The sequence below is a fragment of the Pongo pygmaeus genome, chromosome 12 (genome assembly GCF_028885625.2).
Source record: "Pongo pygmaeus isolate AG05252 chromosome 12, NHGRI_mPonPyg2-v2.0_pri, whole genome shotgun sequence".
In the NCBI taxonomy this organism is placed as follows: domain Eukaryota; kingdom Metazoa; phylum Chordata; class Mammalia; order Primates; family Hominidae; genus Pongo; species Pongo pygmaeus.
The window spans coordinates 133,583,522-133,598,540 of NC_072385.2; the positions used below are offsets into that span (position 1 = coordinate 133,583,522).

A 15,019-nucleotide genomic window follows, 5' to 3' on the forward strand; every position below is an offset into this window, starting at 1 on the left:
GGAGCTCTGGGAGCCTCTGAGGAACCCACCACTGGCCTCAAGGCATGAGGCAGACCAGAAGGTCCTGGATGCCCAGTTGGCTGTGGCCCCGCCTGGCGCCCTCCCTCCATGTCCCCGCGAGCCCCTTCGCTGACCAACTGCAGCAGAGAGAGAGTCCCTGGAGAGCAGCTCCTGGTGCCCCCTGTGCCGTGACTCCCCCCGTGCCGTGACTGCCCCCGTGCCGTGACTCCCCCTGTGCCATGATTCCAGTCCACAGCCAAAACCCAGAGCGCTCAGAAAACACCTAACCACAGCCTGTGGGGGCCCCTGTGTGAAAGACACCATAGCTGACATACTCTCACCATCACAAGACGAGCTCCCTGGGCTCTGGCATGGGTGGCCAGGGCTCCGGAACTCCACCAAACCCCAGCAGGGTCACCCGACCTGGGCCCTCCAGACCTCCTATTCTCAGGACATCAACCCCAGAGCACCCCCGGCTGTAAATGCTTTCTGCTCCTGAGGGAGGTGAATCCTCCTGGCCTCCGCATTGGGCCCAGGACTGCTTTTCTCAAGAACCTGGGAGCCGTCCCCCAAATTCCTATTGTGAACCCAAAATATCGAAGACAGGTCTCAACGAATTTGGAAAGGTTACTTTGCCAAGTTAAGGACAGGCCCGTGACAGCCTCGGGAGGTCCTGAGGACGTGTGTCCAAGGTGGCCGGGCACAGCTCAGTTTTACACGTTAGGGAGACGTGAGGCATCGATCCATATGTGTAAGAGGAACATTGGTTCGGTCCGGACAACTCCACACGGGGAGGGGGACATTCCTCAAGGGACTTCCTAGTAGGCAAATTGTGAGAGGTATGTAGGGGTTTTTTTTTTAATCTTTGTAGCTATTTTATTTAGAAATAAAACGGGAAGCAGGTTTGCCTGACGCAGTTTCCAGCTTGACTTACCTTTGCTGAGTGATTCTGGGGTCCGGAAATGTATGTTCCGTCCATCATGAAGGGCCCCAGCCTATCCCATCACGGTGAGGGGCGGGACATGACCTGCCAGCCTATCCCATCACAGTGAGGGGTGGGGCATGACCTGCCAGCCTATCCCATCACAGTGAGGGGTGGGGCATGATCTGGAGCCGCAGTTGGCAACGGGAGTGGCTTTAGCCCACAGACCACCCTAACATCTTGCACTGTCTGGGGGCTCCCCGGGCTCAGGAACACCCACTTCTGTGGCCGGGAGCTGGGCTCAGCCACATCCCTGCAACTTCTCCGGGACACCGCCATCCAGCTACGCCGAGGCCTGACGGCGGCTCCATGTTTCCTGCCAATGGCCGTGCTATTAACTTGTGAGTAAATGTGCGTCATTCGTACGTGTCTAAAACTTGATGGGGAGATTCTAGTCACATAAATTCTATTATTTGGAAGAAATATTATACAATTAAAGATGGACTATTCACTTTTAAAGCTTCCTCGGAGAAATCAGTGATCAGAATTCCACAGTTGAATAATTAAAGCTGAAGACTAATATTGGAATGATGGATTTGTACTGAGACATAAAACCGTATATGCAACAGATTCAAATACCCAAAAAGAATACACTTAAGAACTATTTTACAGTTGATAGATACATATATTTTGCAAATTGAATGGCTGTAGAAATTTTTATGCAAATATAAATTGCAAAGTCGAATAAGTTCATTTCTAGGGAAAGTCAGGAACTTTCTGAGGAAACTGCGTCAGACACCTTCCAAGCCTATGACTCTATAATGTGAAAATAATGGCCGTTGATGGAAAATCCGTGCCTTTAATGACAGGCAATTTTATGTCTGTGCTGCCTTTTGCAAAGGCGGTCCTTTTCTCTTTAGAATTCTTTAGGTTCCTTTTTTTTTTTTTTTGAGACAGAGTCTCGCTCTGTCGCCCAGGCTGGAGTGCAGTGGCGTGATCTCAGCAAGCTCCGCCTCCCGGGTTCACGCCATTCTCTTGCCTCAGCCTCCCGAGTAGCTGGGACTACAGGTGCCGGCCACAACGCCTGGCTAATTTTGTGTGTGTGTGTTTTTTTTTAGTAGAGACGGGGTTTCACCGTGTTAGCCAGGATGGTCTGGATCTCCTGACCTCGTGATCCGCCTGTCTCGGCTTCCCAAAGTGCTGGGATTACAGGCGTGAACCACCGCGCCAGGCCTAGAGTTCTTTAGGTTCTTTAGATTTCTTTGTGTTCTTATAGAGTAAGCAGAATTGTATATCAAATCCAATAACAGATACAATTTTTTTAAATGCCTTCACATTAGGTTTCATAGCAGTTTGAGGAAAAAATAATTTCTCTTTAAAACTGAACAGACATAGAAAAAAGAAAATTAAGCCTCTTGTTTCCCTGCCTGAAAGTGTGGGTCAAATTCTTCTGTTTATCTGTCCAAGCTCTCCACAGAGTTCAGTTAACTGACATTTTAAGTATACACTTGTAAAATAGGGTGTAATTTTTGTGAGAAGCAGGCTTTTACATCCGTGGTAGTTCCTCCTGCTGTGGATGGTGAGGAGCCCCCTGCACACCTCAAAGGGCCTGAGTCAATGCAAAGACCGGCCCTCGCTTCCTTCCTCCAGGAAAGAGAAAACCATCGCCTTTGCAAAAGACAGCAGAGACAGACAATTGCCTGTCATTAAATCCACGGTTTTCCCATCAACGGCCGTTATTTTCACATTATGTAATCATAGGCTTGGAAGGGCTCTGAAGAAGTCTCCTCAGAAGGTCCCTGATTGTCCAAAGAAATGAACTTCAATTTAGCAAGCCTCTGCCCCCCGTCGATTGTCATTATAAAAACGTATTTACATCCCTATTCACTGCAAATTTAACAATCCAATCGCATCCTTCTGTTACAGATACAGAAAGCTCACATTTGCCATCACTGTTTCCCTCTCCTTTACAAATCACTTCACCCTCTGACCAGACCCCCTCACAGTCACTTTCTAGAACTCATTCTGGTGCCAGCTGTCTTTATGGACAGAAAATTACATTTTGAAATCAAATCAAGTGTGTTCTATTTTCCATCCAAATAAATCTGGAGCACTGTCTGCCTCTTTGGATACTCTTAAAACTACCTTTTTGCTATGCCATAGCACACAAATTCAAAACGCCTTCAAATGTTGAATCATCTTTTATTGTCTTTTTTTGTTGTTAAGTTCATGAATCCTTACAAACGTAAAATAAAAAGGCAATGGACACAGTTGAAGGAGAGTTTGGGTTCTTTGTGAGGAGTGAAGGTTCTGAGTTATCTGACATCTCCCTGTGACGCTCTGCCCGAGTACTTTCCTATGCGTAATAAATATAGATGAACCCACGGGAAACTTTGCCAGACTCTGCCATCCTGAAGACGTAGTCCCAAAGAGGAAACCCCACTCCCTCTCGGGCTTTCACCCAGGCTTGGCCCACAAACCTTACAGATGGCCACAAAAAACACACGCACATGCACACACATATACAGACATACACACACAACTCCCTTGCACACATGCACACACAGGTATATACACACGTACACACTGGTGTATATACACACGCACACACAGGTGTATATACACACACAGGTATATACACACACACAGGTATATACACACAGGTATATACACACACGCACACACAGGTATACACACATGCACACACAGGTATATACACATGTACACACAGGTATATACACACACGCACACACAGGTATACACACATGCACACACAGGTATATACACATGTACACACAGGTATGTACACACACACACCCAGGTATATACGTACACACAGGTAGACACACACACACACCCAGGTATATATGTACACACAGGTAGACACACACACACACAGGTATATATACACACACAGGTATATACACACACGCACACACAGGTATATATACACACACAGGTATATACACATACACAGGTATATACACACATGCACACACAGGTATACACACATACACACACACAGGTATATACACACACACACAGGTATATACACACATGCCCACACAGGTATATACACACGTGCATACACAGGTATATATACACACGTACACAGAGATATATACACACATACACACAGGTATATACACACATGCACACACAGGTATATACACACATGCACACACAGGTACAGACATGCACAAACACACATACACATACATACTCATATGCACTACACCACTGCACACATGCACACATGGGCATATATACAATGCATACATGTACACACATGCACACACAGGCACAGACATGCATAAACACTTCCATACACATGTACACACATAAACATGTGCACTATACCCCTGCACACATGCACACACTGGCATATACACACATGCACACACATATACAGACATGCACACAAGCACACACAGGTAAATACACATGCACACACATACACACATTCACTGCATCCCTACACCCCTGCACACACAGGTATATATACACAGGCACACACATGTACAGACATGCACACAGGAATGCATATGTACAGACATGCACAAGCACTCCCACACACATGTACACACATGCACACACATACACACACACACTACACCCCTGCACACATGCACACAGAGATATATACACCTGGGGAGGGGCTGGGGGACAGACTCTGTCCAGCAGGGGTGTGTGGGCTCCTGGAGCAAGCCCTGGAGTTGGACCCAGGCAGTCTGAGCTCACACTCTGAGTTGACCCTACAGGACTGACAGCAGCCTGGACCCTGCCTTCTCTGGCCCTAAAGACAGAAGTGTTTCTACCATGAGATTGTTGTGAGGTACAAATAAAATGGTGAGTGTTCTTTAATTTCCATAGAGCATTTTGGTTCCTAAGAACAAGAGCTAGCCGTCGCCGGTGATCACTGTGTGCTGCTTGCAGGGTCTTGCTTTTCACCCCAGCATCCTCAGGAGATAGGTACCATGTCTCCCCACTTATTGGATAGAAAACTGAGGCATGTGGAAGAAACGTCACTGTTCAAAGATCTATGATTAATAAAGCGGCAAATCAATCCTTAAATCCATGTGGACGTGCAATGCCAATGCCCATGTTCTTATTCTTAGCATAACCTAAAAAGTGAGAGCTTAGAATAAAGCACATACAATTTTAAACTTAGATGGCAGCTGAGTGTCTTTGGAAAACATATAAGTAATTACTGGAAGCAGATCACATCAATATAGAAATTACGATGTTAAAATTCTCCAGAGAATCCCCTTGACACCAAGGCTGGCACCTGTCCTGTTGAGGCTCTTGGAACACGTCAGTGGTTACATTTTTGTTACGACTTTCACTTTATGGTTACAGATGTACACAAAAGAAAGAGACCATGAGATTGGCCTTGTCATTCTAACATTATATCCCCATCATGATGCCATTCTAAACTAGATCTGGAAATTATTTCTTCATTATTTACCGAGACAGATTTCCCCAACTATTTGAAACTGCAACCGAAATTTCTCAGTGCCTTCAGCAATTTCTATCTCGGTACTTGGTGAAGAGGGGGAGGTTTGTGGGAGGTTAAGACACCTTTTCTGCTCCTACTCATTTATTCAAAAGCCAGTATTCACAGTTGATTTATGGGATCATGGGCAGCTCTTGGTCAACGTAACAGGGAACAGTCCAAAGGTGAACTGAACCCATGAAATCTGAAAGCCCATCAGAAAAGACTCACTGGACAAATAAGTAAGTAAAACACAAAAATATTGCCAACCTCAACCCAACATGATGAAAGGCAGGAGAGTAACCCTGGGAGCTGCCACCCACAAGGAAGCGTCTCCTTCTCCATCCACTCCCAACCATCCTGCATCAGCCACAATCATACTGACAAACTCACATGACCTGAGAACTGTCACTGTATGGTTCATCAGCATCAAATAGTTCTTCTTGAGGGATCCATTCAAAGTCCTGGGGTTCCCTGACACCCACACCCCAAGCCGGTTCTCATCAGAGGCAGAACCACACCCAGGTGAGGCCTGAACACCCAGCCTGTGATGTGTTGCACCTTCCAAGCCAGCAAAATCCCACTCAAGGTGCAAACGTCCTCCCTTCCTCCGTGAACCATTTATGAACTCCAAATTGAGCCACGTATCTCCTCCCTATGGGCTCTTATTTAAGCATTCACTGCTGTTTATTATATTTTTTCAGGATTTTACAGAATTTAAAAACAAAACAAAACATGGACTTAAGTAGAACCGGTGCTGATGAAGCAACTTTAACACCCACGACGCCAGTGACTGTGAACTGAGCCTCTGGAGTTTCAGGGCTCACAGACATTTCAACCTGAGTAAATTCAGACCTAGCCACACCCTCCACCCATGCCTGTGCCCCAGGCCAGAGCTCACATCCCAGTGACCCGCAGGTCCCTCTGCTGTAATCAGAAAGTCCCCATAGCTCCCTTTAACTTTGTTTTAAAGCACCAGTGACCGGCACGTCCATCGGCTGTAATCTGAAAGTCTCCATAGCTCCCTTTAACTTTGTTTTAAAGCATTCTTGTCCACTCCAGCAGCAGACCCTCCTAACCCTTCTTCCCAGATGCATCACAAATACATCCTTACTGTGCCGCTGCCCCAATCCAAGCTCAGGAGACCCATCTCCTCCCTGGACTGCCACACTCTCTTTCTCTCTGTCCTCCCTATTTCCACAATTAGCCCCTGCAACCCAAAGCAACAGCAATGATTTTCAAGCACAGATCAATTCATGATTCATCCATGCAATCTCCAGAGAAAGCTCCAATTTCCTCTGTTATCTGTGGCTGGGTTGAGGTCAAGCCTGGCTCCTGCCTCCACTTCCCTATCTCAGCCCTGTCCTGGCCTCACTGCCTCCTCCAGTGCCCACATGATCTGAGCTCAAGCCTGGCTCCTGCCTCCACTTCTCCCATCTCAGCCCCACCCTGGCCTCACTGCCTCCTCCAGCGCCCACATGATCTGAGCTTGTCCATGCTTCCAGCTCATTGTACCCCTGTGTTTTGGCGTATCTGTGGCTTCTCAGCTTTTCTGAGTTAAACATGTGGCTTTGCGGAGACCTGACTGCCCTATCCAAAAGGACCCATGTTCTCACCCACTCCAATTCGTTTCTTCTGCCTAAGATTTATTCCAATTTTAAAAAACTTTATCTTCATTGTTACTTTCTGTTTTGTTCTATCTCTTCTGACAGGCTGCATATTCAATGAGAGTACAGTGTTTACTTTTGTAAACAGAGTTCCTGGCCCAGAACAGGTTAACAGATATTCATCAAAAGAAAGCAAGAGCCAGGCCTCACTCACTGAGCTAAAAGGAAATGTATAAAACAAACCAGAATAAAGTGGAAGGAATCACTCTACCCAATTTCAAAACATTATATTGCTGCAGCAGAAATCAAAATTCTGCAGTACTTGCGACAGGATAGACACATAGGTCAATTGGACATCTATAGGCAAAAAAAAAAAAAAAAAAGAAAAGAAAAGAAAAAGGAGAGAAAGAAGATCAACTTAAACCCCACACCTAATATATCAACTGTAAATGGATCAAGACTTAAATTTAAATCTGAAAACCATACAGCCTTTTAAAAACAACACAGGAGAGAATCTCTGGGATCCGGGTCCTGGCAGAGTTCTTAGACCTGACACCAGAAGCAGGATTCCTAAGACAAGAAATTAATGAACTGGATCTCCTCAAAATTAAACATTTTGCTCTGCAAAAGCCCATATGAAGAGGATTAAAAGACAGGATACAGACTAGGAGAAAATATTTTGCAAAGAACAAAAAAGGAGCAGAACTTTAACATAGAAAGAATTCTCACAACTCAGCAGTTTAGAAAAATTCAATCAGAAACTGGGAAAAAAAGCATTAACAGACATTTCACTGAGGAGGATACACAGATGCCAAGCAGGGTGTGGAAAGATGCCCCAATCCTCAGCCTTTAGGAGAATACAGATCAAACGTGCAACAAGCTGTGGCCACACACCTATCAGAGCAGCTAAAATTAAAAACATAAAATAGTGACAACAGAGAACGCTGGTGAGGATGCAGAGACACTGGAGCACTCAGCAGGTTGGGGGAGGTGAAGTTGCAGAACCACACTGGAAAGCACGCAATAATGATACAGCCCAGCTAGTGCATTTGGGAGCATTTGTCCTGAAGAAATGAAGACTCAAGTTTCCAAAAAAGCCTGTAGAATCTCTGGGAAAATGTCCTAAGGGGCAGAAAGTGTACAATGTCTTTATCTTTGTATCATCAATACAGAGACCAATGCCTTGAAGTGGCATCTATGTAAATGCTTGCTAAGTGAAAGACTCATTTACAAATAACAAGGAACATGGGTGAAAGCCCTGAGGACCTGGATGTGCCGAGTGCTTCTGGTTTAATTCTCACAGCACCCTGGAAAGGTACTTACAGTCAAGTTTATGATAAAAATGAGGCCATTTGGGGTAAAATAAAGCACCTTGCCTAATGTGGCATAGTGACCATCTGCTCTGGAGTGAGCAGCTTGTCAGTGCAGCACTAACGCACCATCTCTTCCCAGCCCAGCACTCAGCCTCCACACCAGAAGGTCCTCAGAAATGAGGAAGGCAAATAGAAAGCAAGTGGTTCACTGCTAAGGAAAGTAAGTTACAAACAGTGTCAAACAAAGCGCTCAGACATGCGTAATTCCGGCACAAGGCTTAGGGTAAGGCGTGATGTTTCCCCACTGGGTTCGAAGAAACAGCACTCACTGGTTCCTCACTGACGTCCTTCATTCTGATAATACAGATTCCCTTCCTTGTGCTGCTGACTGCTCAATTTAGGAAGATCTCTTCCTTGACTTAGGAAGCTGTCAGTGCACACAAAGCAATCTTGTCTACTACTATGAATATGCCCAAAAGAACAGTGTGAGAAATAATAGGATCCTAATTATATGTTCTTTGGTAGATGGTGACACATAAATACAAAATCAGTTCCCATTTGCACCTGCCTGTAGAATATATCCCTTCACTGATATCTGTTCTTCAGCAGTACCTAGGTTATTTAAGTAGGAATATACTGCTACATATTGTTGATGATTTCTTATTGTTAAAGCTTAAATAGATTTTTTTTCTTAGTATAATAGTAGTACCTGTGTTGTAGAAAATATGCAAGCACTGAGAAGCAAAAGGAATATGGCAGTTATCTTACAATCTTCAGAAACATATCTTGCCTACATTTTGGTATAAGTTTGTCCAGGAATTTCAAATGCTGCACAGGGTCGTTTGGGCTGACTGAGCTGTAGTCGAGATGCCTCTGGTGCATACAACACCTCTAAGCACCTTCTCCCAGGCTCCACTTACATTTGTTAATATTCACGGGCACCTTCCTTGTCCGTGAGGAGGAGAAAGGAGTGTGTATATGTGTGCACAAGCACAATATGGAAGAGGTTTATGTCTAAAGCTTTGAAGAAAAGTGGATGATTAGGTGCTTTTTATGAAAGTTCAAGTTGGAGAGTCTGTAGTTAAAGAAAGAGCTAGAAACCTAGGTGAGTTTACCAGAAAATCCCTGGGAAAAATGCAATAGAAGAAAGCTAACAGAACTCTATTAAAGAAAGGCTTTAAGAGACAAGCAGAGAGATCTCAAAGGAGAAGATACAGTAGAACATGCCAATAATTGACCCCTCCACAAAAACACAACAAACAGCAGTGCCCCAACATACAGGAAGCATTTGGCAGGATTGCAAGAGGAAACAGAGTTCTGTCATAACAGTTGAAGACTCCAGTACCTCACTTTCAATTATAAATAAGACATTTAGGCAGAAGATTAATAAGGAAATAGGGGAGCTAAACAACACTATAAACCAAATAGACCTAGCAAACATTTACAGAGCACTCCACCACCACCAGCAACTTATATATTCTTCTCAAGGACACATGAGACATTCTCCAGGAAAGACCATATGAGAAAATACTTTGAGACTAACAAAAATGAAAACATGACATACAAAAGCTTACGTGATGCAGCAAAAGCAGCACTGAGAGGAAAATTTATAGCTGTCCATACTTGCACCACAAAAGAGGATCTCAAATTCATAATCTACCTTTAAACTGTGAAGAACTAAAAAACTAAGAGCAAACTAAATGCGAAGCTAGTATATAGAAGAAAATAAGGTTTAGAGCATAAATGAAATAATAACAGAACAAAAAAGAATAGAATCAATGAAGACATAAGTTTATTATTTGAAAAGATAAACAAAATTGGCAACCTTTAGCTGGATTACTGCAAATAAAAGAACAACTACAACTTAGAAACAAAAAGTGGGGGTATTTCTACTGACTTTTCACAAATAAGAAAGATTACAGGAGAAAACTGTAAAGAATTACATGCAAACAAATGAGATAATGTTGGTAGAATGGGCAATTCATAGAAGCACATAAATTACAAAAACTGACTCAATAAGAACCACAACATCTGAAGAGCCTTATAACAAATAAAGTGATTGAGTCAACAATAAAAACCTACTACAAAATAAAAGTCTCAGACCAGCTGGCTTCACTGGTGAATTCCAGCAAACACTTAAAGGAGAGTTAACACCAGTCCTACTCAAACTCTTCCAAAGAGTCGAGTAGAAGGGAACACCTCCTGAGACATTCCGTGAGGCCAGCACGGCCCTGACAGTGAACAGTCTCTTCAGCAGATACTGCTGGAACACCAGGATATCCAGATGCAGAAGAATGACAGTAGACCCGTATCTCACACCTTCTACCAAAACAACTCAAAATGGATCAAAGACATGAAATGAGAGGTAAAACCATAAAAGGCTTAGAAAAAAAAACAGAGATATTGGATAATATCTTACTGTCTTAGACATGATGCCCAAAGCACAAGGAACAAAAACAAACAATCAAATACAAATTTATCAAAACTAAAACCTTTTTGGTTTTTGCATCAAAGGACACCATTAGTAAAGTGAAAAGACAACCCACAGAATGGGAGAAAATGTTTGCAGATTATGTATTTGAAGAGGGTCTAGTGTTCAAAATATATAAAAAGACTCCTGCAACTCAAAAATAAAAAGACAACCCAATTAACCAATGGGCCAAGGACTTGAATAGACATTTCTCTGAAGAAGATATACAAACAGCCAACGAGAACATGAAAATATGTTCAATGTTAAGGAAATACCAATCAAAACCACAATGAGACACCATTTTACAACCATCAGGATGGCAATAATAGTAATTAATTATAATAATAAAAGTGAGGCCAGCCACAGTGGCTCATGGCCCAGCCGCAGTGGCTCACACCTGTGATCCCAGCACTTTGGGAGGCCAAGGCAGGCGGATCACTTGAGGTCAGATACAACAGCAGCCTGGCCAACATGGCAAAACTCTGTCTCTACTAAAAATACAAAATAAATAAATTAATAATAAAAATTAGCTGGGCATGGTGGCAGGCACCTGTAATCCCAACTACTCAGGATGCTGAGGCAGGAGAATTGCTTGAATCCAGGAGGCAGAGGTTGCAGTGAGCTGAGATCTCACCACTGCACTCCAGCCTGGATGACAGAGTGAGACTCCACCTTAACAAAACTAATAAATAAAGGTGGACGCAGTGGCTCACACCTGTAATCCCAGCACTTTGGGAGGCTGAGGGGGGTGGATCATGAGGTCAGGAGATTGAGACCATCTTGGCTAACATGCTGAAACCCCATCTCTATCAAAAATACAAAAAAATTAGCCAGGCATGGTGGTGGGCACCTGTAGTCCCAGCTATTCAGGAGGCTGAGGCAGGAGAATGGCGTGAACCTGGGAGGTGGAGCTTGCAGTAAGCCAAGATCACGCCACTGCACTCTAGCCTGGGTGACAGAGTGAGACTCCATCTCAATAATAATAATAATAATAATAATAAAACTGTTGATGAGAAGCAGGGGCCCTCATACCTCACTGGCTGGAATGCAGAGTGACTCAGAGACTGGCAGACAGTGAGGTGGTTCCTCAAAAAGCTAAACACAGAATTCCCGTGTGACACAGTAATCCCACTTCTAGGTATATATCTAAGATAAATGAAAACATATCTGCACAGAAAAATGTACCCAAATTATAGCCACGTTATTCATAATATCCAAATGGTAAAAGAACCCACACATTCTTTAGTGGATGCATGAATGAATAATTAAGATACATACGTACAGAGGAATACTGTTCAGTTATAAAAAAGATTTAAATAGTATACCTGCCACAGAGTAAATGAACATCAGAAACATGGCAAGTGAAAGAGATCAGACACATCTCATTTGATGCTTTGCATATCTGCAGAGACAGAAAGCAGATTAGTAGGTGCCGAGCCTGGAGGAGGTAAATGGAGTCACGGGTCCAGGGTGTGCTAGGCTGATGAAAAATCATGAAACTCGAGGGAGATGGTGGCTGTAGGACACTGGACACTGTAAAGTGGATAATTGTGTCTTTTATGAATTCAATTTCAATTAAAAAAAAACAAAAGAAGTGGCAAATGGTGAAAAGAATTTTCTGTGAGAAAAAGAAAATGATGAATGTTATAAAGCTTCTGGTGTTTTTAAAAATAAGAATTGTAGAATGAATCAGTGCTTTCAATTATGTAAATGTATATATGATTTAAAAGTAAACATTTAAAGATTAACCATTAACAGAAAGAGACAGACATGGATGGAGACGCAGGACACAGGTTTGGGGGAGAAGACCCTTCTTCCTGCGTGGTGGACTGTGCAAGGCTCTGATGTGTGGACACCAGAAGCTCCGTGGCTGGCTTCTCAGCCTCCACGTTCTCTTGTAGATCAGCAGCATCTTTGAATTTTCACAAAGTGGAGCTCCTGAAAGAGACCTGGCAAATGGGAACTGGGGAGGAAAAAACGAAAGGCGGACGAACTCAGTGACCTCTGGGGCAGGTGGGCGGTGGCCTCACCTGACACCTGCCCGCAGGGATGCACCCGGCATGATGTAGGGAGCTCGGCCTCGTAAGCTCTGACTCTCAGATCAGTGGGCACTAGAACTACGAACGCTTATTCATTAGGAATAAAAGTGTCCCAAGTGGTACTTTCTCAGCTGAGAGAAATGCTCTGTGTCTTGACGGGAATGCAGGTTTGTCGGCGGCCACGTTGCCGAAGTCACTGAGTCACGCACAGAAGCACTGACCATCTCACTGCGTGTAAATTCTGTCTCCACAACTGAGCAAGGGCTGAACACGTCACCTGTTTTGTGCAGGGGAGTGAGTTAGCAATTCTGAAGCCATCTTGTTTAACACATGGGAAGTATCTTGAGGAGAGTGGTCTGTCTCTGACTGCTGGGGAGGACGTGGACATGCATGGACTACGTTACATCGGAGAAGTTTCAGCCTCCTAAACGCGTATCATCTGGCTCTGCCCACTGAGAGGGCCCAGGAGCATCGAGCTCGCCAAGGGTCCGGAGCTTGGTTTCCAAGTCTCATTCTCCACTGAGGAGAACCAGGGTCCTGGAGAACGAGCTGAGTCCAAGACCAAGGCGGGGGAGCCTTGATGTCTTAGAGAGTGAGAAAGTCTTCAGAGAACGTGGGTGCGTGTTCAGAGACGCTTAAACAGCTCAAAGAGGCTCCCATCAGCCGGAGCTGGGACTGTTTTACAGCCAAACTGAGTGGCCGTAGTAAAGTATTGTGATAATTAACGCGATAAAAATCCATGAGTTTAGCCTGGTGTGGTGGCACTGTGGAGGCCAGAGGATCCCTTGAGCCCAGGAGTTTGAGGCCAGCCTGGGCACCCAGCCAGACCTGTCACTACAAAAAGGAAAAACAAAAAAGACTGTATAAGTCTATACTGATATAATTGAAACAAATAAATAAATGGTGTTAATAAGTGACTGATTAAATAAATAAATGAGAAGGAAAAGTTTTCACTCACAGCAGAACGACAGCAAGTAAATATAGAAGGAATGGGTGGTGAGTTTAGAAAATCATGAGTGAAGAGAAACAGGACAAAAAATATCTTCCCACGAATTACTCACTTATTAGTTACAAACAGAAATGTTATAACTTTGGTGGAGAAAACTGGCCAACGGCCCCTTAACCACGTGATCAAAGTCAGCATCAGCATGGAGGCAGGACGGCCTCACCTAAACCGGGATATTAACAGGAAGCCTGGCGAGGCCACTGGGGCTTCGGCAGTGCTGCTGCTGCTGCACAGACAACACCTGGATGGGACGTGGAGGAGGCATCAGCAAACCCAGACTGAGGGGGCTGGAAGAAATCACTGGGCTGAACTCGGAGTTTGTCAAGGTAGGAGAGATAAAGACCTCCCGAGGAGCTGCTCCACCTGAGAGAGGACGGCAGGTGCAACCACACAGCAGATGGCAGGTACAACCGCACGTGCAGCAGGTGACCCTGCCCCAGGTCTTCTTCCAGGACTCTGAAAAGAGAAGCTGTCAAGGGTATTGTTGTGTATTAATAAATTGGACACTAGATAATATAGCACTTAATTAAGTATATAGATAGTGGATTCGATCATAGTATTGCATTACAATTAAATTTCCCAATAGTGATAACTGTGCTCAGGCTGTCAGGAAATACACAATGAAGTATTTAAAAATTAAAGAACCACTATGTCCACAACTTACTCTCAAAAGGATCAGAAATAGATAGATAGATAGATAGATAGATAGATGATTAGGTAGATAGATAGATAGATAGATAATGTGATGGGGCAAAATGTACCAGTTGATGTGTCTGGGTAACACATTGTCTACAGTTGTAAAAATTATTCTTATAACATTTCCATATGTTTGATATATCAAAATTTCAAAAATACAAATAATTTCATCCTCCGAAAATGGCAACAATAAATGAAGGAATGAATAAATCGAACTTGATTAAAAGTTTACTTTTATTTATGAAAAGACATACAAGAGTGAGAAAGCAAGGCGATGTCTGTGTGCATGTGTGTTACGAAAGAGATGTCCATGTAGCTCATAAATATATAAGCAGCTTTGCACCATCCATGGGCATAGAAATTGGTGCAACCACTTTGGAAAAATGTTTGGTGATATCTACAATGGAGAAACACACACACATACACACATACACACATACACACACAGGCACTTGTGAGTTAGTAGTTCCA

The 15,019-nt window shown here is 43.8% G+C and overlaps 1 long non-coding RNA gene across 2 annotated transcripts in view; it reads left to right on the top strand.

The window, feature by feature from the left end:
* Window positions 1–1,085: 1,085 nt before the first annotated feature.
* The window catches only part of LOC129030314 (uncharacterized), a 43,816-nt gene continuing 29,882 nt past the window's right edge, over window positions 1,086–15,019 (top strand). The window contains exon 1 of one of the 2 annotated variants that reach the window (XR_008500616.2): window positions 1,086–1,323. This is a non-coding gene — a long non-coding RNA (uncharacterized LOC129030314). The remainder of the gene's footprint in view (window positions 1,324–15,019) is intronic. The other variant, XR_010123198.1, reaches the window with a different exon arrangement.